The sequence below is a fragment of the Hakea prostrata genome, chromosome 5 (genome assembly GCF_041222555.1).
Source record: "Hakea prostrata isolate BN-2017 chromosome 5, UWA_Hpros_2, whole genome shotgun sequence".
Classification (NCBI taxonomy): Eukaryota; Viridiplantae; Streptophyta; class Magnoliopsida; order Proteales; family Proteaceae; genus Hakea; species Hakea prostrata.
In genome coordinates, this window is record NC_142604.1 from 11843918 (window position 1) to 11852354 (window position 8437).

Below are 8437 nucleotides of genomic sequence, written 5' to 3' on the forward strand. Positions count from 1 at the left end.
TATAGATTATAGAATTGAGCAACCAAATATTAAAATTTTCAAAAACAGAACGACGTGTGTATCTATTAAAGAATGTAGAAGGATCCTTGATGATTCAAGGGACAACTCAATTCAATCATGATTAAAAGCAGTGACCTGCAACTATCTTCAAGAGGATCATTTGGGTACAACTAAGTCAATTGACCAAGTCTGTATTATTTATACAACAAAGGTAGCTTGTGTTTCTTGCCTTTGTTGTTGCTGTTGTTTTTTCCCTTCTCTCTGTTCAGTTGTGGGGGTATTGGGTTTAAGCATAGACAAGTGTGTCATTTAGATATACGAAGCATAGCTAATCTATTGTTCCTACTGATTATCAGGTTTTAGATTTTTGCTCTGATACTCATCATAAAATCTCATGTTCAAATAGTTGAACTGGCATATGAAGATGGTTAACAGTTGAAGTGTTAAATGGCAAATCATCATAAATTGCATAATCTGTTTATATATACATCCTCTGCGCTCTTATCTTATGCTCACAAAGAAATACAAGACAATTCCAACTAGGAGCATTTCTTGGGCACTTCATAATGCATCGGTATTGCAGCCAATAGTCATAAGTCTTATTTATTTATTCTTTCCATTGAACAGAAAACATATCCATGGATTTATCATGTTAGTTTAGCAGATATTATTGGATTCATGCATTTTCTGTGAGATATGGGTCTTAGGAATCGAATCCACATTCATCCCAGTTCAGGAAGAAAGAGACAGTTCAGATTATATAATGAGAAGGTTTAGCTAAGGGATAATAATGGATCATGTCTCTGAAGCTCACTTGCCTATTCATAGGTTGGTTCTCTTTGGCACCAGAAGTAAATACATCTTTAAGCCTGTAGGACTCCCTACCTGTCTCTCCTTGCCAACTACATTGCAAATGTATTGCAAAGGCCACCAAATTGAATTACTGGAGAAAGAAGGTGAGAATAAAGTGAATTGAGAGTTTTTAACTTTTAGACTTCCAATTGTTTATTGGAGGTGAGAGTATGGGTTTTAAAGACATGTTAGTGAGTGCTTCGTTATTGGGGATATTAAAAAGCAAGTCATATCCCTCCAACAAGCTTGGATTGTGATGCAAATCTTAGAAATATATGTGACCTATGAGTTGATTACAGATTTACAGGGCTGATGGCTTGGTAAATGAAAATTTTAAATACATTTCTATGCAGCATCAATAGTTAAGATGATGCAGGTTTCTTGCTAAATGGAATTTTTATATATTTGCATGCAGCATGTGCTGCAACATCTTCGCTGGGGTGTGTATTAACTACTCAGCTAAACTCTGTTTAATGAGCTAAGCCATTTAGCATGGTTATTAATCTTAATATATAGAAGTATAACTGGTGCTGGTTTCTTATTTATTGATGGAAGTCATTACAAATTAGTGCTAATCTGGATATTCCACAACAAACCCACTTCATTATTTCCACCTGCAATGTTTTATGCTTGAGGAGGTCAAGTGTTCACATTGATCAGAGATGACTGGTGGTTAAAGGTCGGTGTGACTCTTTCTTCTCTGGTTGGTGAAGAAGAGATAAGCTAAATATAAAAGGAAGAAGAAGAAATATTGTACTTGTACAATAAGGTATGTAACAATTCTGTGGAATTAAATGACTTGGGAATGAAACTAGTTTATTGTGGATCCTAACATTGATTCTGTATGATTGCTCTTCTGTTGCCATATAGTTTATTGTACCTGTGCAAGATTCACCTTCGTGGAAGAGTTGATGTTCATAAACTCATTCTCTCTGATCTCTTATTATTATTATTAATTTTTATTGGGTAAACTCTCTAATCTCTTATTACATTTTTTGAGAATTAAATTGAGTTCCGAAGATCAAGGTGGATCTTAGTTGTCCTTTTCTGATGGTATAGATTTTAATTGTTGGTCAGGATAAGAACATGACAAGGACTGGTCAGAAAAAACTGCAAAATCATGAAGTATTTTAATTAACAACTTTGATTTCTTTAATCACAGTGATGACTTAGATGGTTTATAACGGGGGAAGAAATTCCTTAAAACAAGCTCTAGCTTTTATAACATAAAACACGTGTTGCTGGTTGGTTGGTTGTCTGTTTAGAGGTTCTACGTGTTTAACAACTTTAAATAACATCAAGCTTTTGATATTTAAAAAATCTTAATGATGACCAACGGGATTGGTCCAAGTGGTAAGCTGCTTGGTCCTCGAAACCTTGTGAATGCAAAAAATTCCCGCTGGGAAACTCACCCGCTACAGCCAAGTGTGCGACACGGGTCGAACACCGGATTAGTCAGGGCAAAGCCTTGTAGACCGGGGTTGGCAAACCCAAAAAAAAAAAAAAAACTTAATAATGATATCAATCAAGTGACAACTTAAAAAGTTAACTTACCATAAAAGTAACTTATTCACCAACACACAAAAACCCATAGAAAAAAAAGTTTTGAAATTGCAAAGTAGCTTCACCAAAAAAGAAAATAGCAAGTTGATAACATTTTTGCTCGAAAAAAAAAGGAAAAAAAAAAAAAGAAAAAAAGAAAAAAAAGAAGAAGAAGTTAAAAGCCGACCATATTTTACAAACCCCAAAAAATTTGTATATTTATTTTATTATTAATGAGTTTTATTGGAATAAAATTTAGACATATCAGCTAGTTGTGCCTCTTTATAATTTATAGCAACTTGAGCATTGTGACTAGCTTAGTAGGACAGCGAATCTCAAGTAACTTGTGATATATATCACATGATGCGATATGTAATCATATAATCGTTCTCACTCATTTATTTCTTGATCAAAATTTTGAGGTTTCTTTTATATATATATGTAGACATCCTATTCTTATATAGCTAGGGGTGTAAATGGATCAAATTCGAATCGAATATGGTATTATATATATAGCTAGGGTATATAACTACATATATATGTGTAGATATATAGACATCTTATTCTTATATAGCTAGGGTATATAGCTACATATATATGTCTATATATATAGACATCTTATTCTTATATAACTAGGGTATATATATATAGACATCATATTCTTATATAGTTAGGGGTGTAAATGGATCAAATTTCGGATCGAATAGTGGTAATACTATATCCGCATTCAATTGTATTCGGACGAATTTGGATAATATTTTATTAGATTTTGGACAGATTCAGTCGGGTTCTTATGATAGTCGGATGATTATTTTCTTAACTGAATTCTTCTAAATAGGTGTGAATACAGATTGAATATAAGTTTTTAACTACCTGCTGATATTTTTATCATTTTATTTATGAAATAGGTTTGAAATTTAAGAATCTAGCAACTTTGGTAGTTATTTTAACGAAAAACCTAAAAAATAGTCACATATCTCAAGTGAAAAATTATAAAATCAAAAAAATAAAATCAAATAAGTAACTTAATCAGATAAATTTATCGGACGGATAATAATCAATAAGGAAGGGATATACCATATTTGCATTCCATTAGTAAAATACCCTTAAGGGATGTAAATGCGACTACGGGAGCGGATTTTGATTATCCATTTTCACCCCTACATATATATATCCATGAAACTGTCACCATTGTGTTATTAATGTAATAGATCCCCATTTTCTGTACGTGTATCTACTACCCAGTCTATTAACAACACAATGATTTTAGATTCCTTCATAATCTATTCATTGCACAATCTCTCCAGTACTTTATTAAACAATAATCTATAAGGCGCAGCCGTTTTTTTTTTTTCCCTAGTTAAGTCATGTTGTCTATTAAACAATAATAGCCAATTTACTTCTTAAATATCAAAACTAACTAAAAACCAATAATATATGTGCAGCATGTGAAGGGAAGACTTGAGATTACCCTAATTAACAAAGGAAGACTACACCTGGGGACCAATTATGGAGCAAAATAACCTTCTTAATTACTCTCTCTCTCTCTCTCTCTAAGAGTCTGAATCACTTAAATTATATTATATTATAAAAAAATTACAACAAAATAACTTAAAAAACGACGATAAAATCTTTCCCATTTTTCCTTTTTAACATACGATTGCAGCAGAGTAAGGAGCACCTCAATGCCAAGATTAAGTTCATTGATCGATGGTATCATCGACGCCAACTAATTGTACATTGGTTGGTCTCTCAAATTGAATGGACCACCCACCAATGCTGGAACCTTTCTAAAAATACCTCTATGATCTCATTTGTTTACTAAATGTGGTCCCTTATAGACTAAAAACCATGCATGCAAACACTGACAAGATGATTTATGATCTGATTGAGCACTCGTGTTTGAATCTACATTTAGATTGGAAGAAAGATCTTTCCATTACAGCACATCAACACTTGTATTGGTAAGCAGATCTTAAACTTAGATTAGTTTTTAAGAAGATATCTGATTAGATTGCCTTAATGCATGGTAAATTATATTTTCATATTAATAATGTAAGCCATGGTTGTCCACATAATTAGGAAGTTGATAAGTTAAACGTGAACTTGGAAACAGAAGATACTTGGGCCTCAAGAGATAATGAATTATTAACTGGTTATTCTATCACTTCAATGAGACTTCAATTCAGATTCATTAATAGTGTGGAGAGATAGTTCATATTAATTATTTAGTCACATTGCAAAATTCTCTCTTTTCTTTTCTACAAACACAGCAAAATTTTCTTGTATTTTAGTTCACCTTGTAACAGTGCTGGATTTAATTTCCTTGGATGAGTGACAATTGTAATATACACGTTTTGCTTCGTTGGAGAGATCGATTATTCTTGGGGGAGGTGATCATCTTTTAACTTTGATTTTTTAGGGTTCTTTAGTTTTATATTTTGCTTGGTTCATACAGAACATCAACCTCACCAGAGCTGTATATATCAATTTCCTATTGCATAACACATTAAAATGGGTAGAAATGTCAAATTTTTGCATTTAAAATCTCAGGAATACAGTTTCTGAACATGGGTTATACTTATTCCTGAGAAAGTGCTTGAACAACACGAGAGGTATTATATTTAGTGTAAGATTAAAAATTTGATGTGCATGTATTTACTTTAGAGTCAAGGAAAGGAAACCGACGATTATGAAAAGAATCACAATTACGTGGGTCTTGGTAAGCCATAATGAAGGTAAGAACAATCGTCTTTTACTTTTTAATCTTCAAAGAATCAAATGGGATTCAAATACTGTATCAAATTCATATAAGCTTAGAAAATAAAACTTGAGGCGTGTTGTCTGTCCGCCCTTGAGGCGTGTATTTTGTTCTCCTATATGGGTGCCGGTGCTTATTTGGTGCTTTATTTGTTGCAGCATTATTTCTAAAGGTATATTGGGCTTGACCCATCCCTTACTCAAAATGACCCTGTCTATTGCATGTATGACAGTTTGGTCGCTTTCCGCTCCTTGGTTCGGTGTGAACCTTGTGCTTTCATGCAGCTCTGTACTTTTCTTTCTTTAATGAATGGAGTACTGTTTACCAAAATAAAAAAAGAAAATAAAACTCTTCAAAATTCCCCCAGAGTAGTGGCAGGGTGGTGGGATTGTGTTCTTTATGATGCATTTTCATAATATGACAAGCACATAGAACCATGATACTAATAGTCTTTATCCTCGGTAGTTTTTTAAATTACTAATCCAACATTTAACTTTGTCTACAATTACTAATGCCTCCCCATTGCTAAGCTCCATTAGTTTACGGATGATGTGGCATCTTTATGTTTTCTCAAAAACCCTCCAAAATAACCCTAGAGTTATCTCTTTGCTTATTATTATTATTATTTTTGGTTGCCAACCCGGTTTCCAAGGCTTTGCCTTGACTAATCCGATGTTCGACCTGGGTCGCACACCTGGCTGTGGTGGGTGAGTCTCCTAGCGAGGATTTTTGCATCCACAAGGTTTCGATACCGGAACTTTGCTTAACGGGACCAAGCTGTTTACCACTTGGACCGACCCCCGTTGGTTCTCTTTGCTTATTTACCCTTTCATCAAGTTACAATACTATCTTAAATTAGTTATGCGATTAATTAACCATAAATTCATTTTCTTCTTTAAAAATAAACTGTCAAACAAAGGAAATACGTGATTTGGATAAGACTCAAAGTAGAAAGTAAGATGAAGGAAGATGGAATTCTAACTCAAATTGGAAATTGAAAATCCCCTAATATATTTTTCATTGAATCATTAACTTCACTCACTTTGTCTAATGTTTTTTTTTTTTTTTTTTTTTAACCTTGAAAATAAGGGTATTGAATCACAAGAACTCTTCTCTTGTTGCCAACTGTCAAAACCATTTGTGGGGTGATTCCAACTGACCCAACTGCTACAAATTAACTCACTTGCACATTGAAAATTTAGCAACCACTCTTCTTGCTTCCACTTTAGTCTAGTTCATTCACAATGAAGCTATGAAACGGTCTCGACTTTTCTTGCTCCTACTTTAATCTTCTTCATTCACAGTGAAGCTATTAAACCAAAGTACAAGGGGACAACAATAGTTATTCATATTAAAAATGTAGGTAAATTATTAAGAGGACTAAAATATAGATAACACAATTCTTGGTAATTTAAGAGTGTATTGAAATAAAGTACGAGAATTTAAATTGTATAAAATAGATTTGTTAAAGTCTAAAGCATAATTAAGGATGATTAGGGAAGATGATGAAAACTTGAAGATCTTTTCAAGAACTTCCTTCGGATTTGGAGTTGCTCCTTTAGGCTAATTTGCTGTAGGACCAGCTTAGGCTCTTTTGTTTCTATACTGGTTTTAGGTCATCGTTTGCCAGTTCTTTATACAAAAACATAAAAAAAAGGTTTAAAATTTTTAAAAATCATGAATGGTGGTTACAAAATTTAGGAAAAAATTATTGAAAAAAAACAACTTTAAAAGAATATTTTAAGAGTTAAAAATTGAATTTTTTATTAAGATGAATAAAAAATTTAAGAACAAGTTTAGTCATTCATGAATTAGTTTTTTATTAAATTTTAACTTGAATTTAAAAAGAAAAGAAGCCCCTAGGCCCTTGAGGAGCTCCGCCCATGACTCAATAGAGCAATCATCTGTGAGGATATATATAATATATTTAGTTATATATATATATATATATATATATATATATATATATATATATATATATATATATATATATATATAAATTATATATATATATATATATATATATATATATATATATATATATATATATATATATTTATTCCTTTATTTCATTGTTTAAATGGATATCCCAACTACTTTTCATGTCATTTATCTAACAGTGACACTTCAATTCTACGTGTGATGCTCCTTCAGTCACAATCACTAGGTCTTAAAAGTTCTCTTTATATTTTCGAATGGTCGACCCCAAATCTTACTATGTGATACTCTTTCAATCCTTCAAGCTCAACCTAACCCCTTGGTCAATGGTAATTCTTTGACCATTGATATAGAAATTTTCATTCTAAAATAATGTAGAGATTTTTTCGTGGCACCCCTTAAATGGGGGCGAAATTAGTGACTGCCCATTTAACTGCCTTTTATTACATGGCGCCCCACTAGTCAAGTTTGAAATATTTCAAATTATCCCCCTTAATGGTGTTGACTGTTAAGTTGGGGTGCAAAATTTCATTTATATGTTTTGTTAAAATGACTAAATTACCCCTAAGTTAAAATGATTATTATACCCCCTTATTTTGCTCCCAAGTTTCACCCATCATATTCCTTCATCTCGTCAGAAACCCCACCACCGCCCCTCCTCTCTCTCTCTCTCTCTCAAGAAATAGAACAGAAGATGTGTGGAGGAACAATCATTTTCTATTTCATACGTGGCAGAAGCTCACAACTTCGACACCTTCTCTGATCTCCTGAGTCTTTGATTTCAGTGAGAAAGATAACTTTGATAAACTTGTAGACTAGAAACCAAACAAAGGTAATTAGTTGATTCATTAGGGTTTTCAATTTAGAATCTCTGACTTTAACTTTTGGGTTTTTGTTGGAATCTTGGCAGCTACAACTGTTAAAGAAACCCAAAATAACAAAGTCAGATGTTGGAATTGGGAAGAACAACAGCAAGAAAGGAGGAGTTGCAAAAAAGAATATATACAAAGGCATCAGGCAGAGGCCATGGGGCAAATGAGCGGCCGAGATAAGAGACCCAAGATAAAGAGTCGGTGTTTGGTTGGACACTTTCAACACTACAGAAGAAGCTGCCAAAGCATATGATGAAGCAGCCAAGAAATCCGAAGCGACGAGGCTAAGCTTAATTTCCCAAAAGGCCCACCATCGACACCTATTGATCCTGAACCTATGAAAAGTCAGTGCCTTGATCCAAAGAGAGACAGAGAAAAGGAGGGGAGGTGCGGTGGTCGCCGGCGGGGGAGGGGCGATGATGGGGTTTCTTGCAAGATGAAGGAAGATGATGGGTAGGAAGCAAAATAAGAG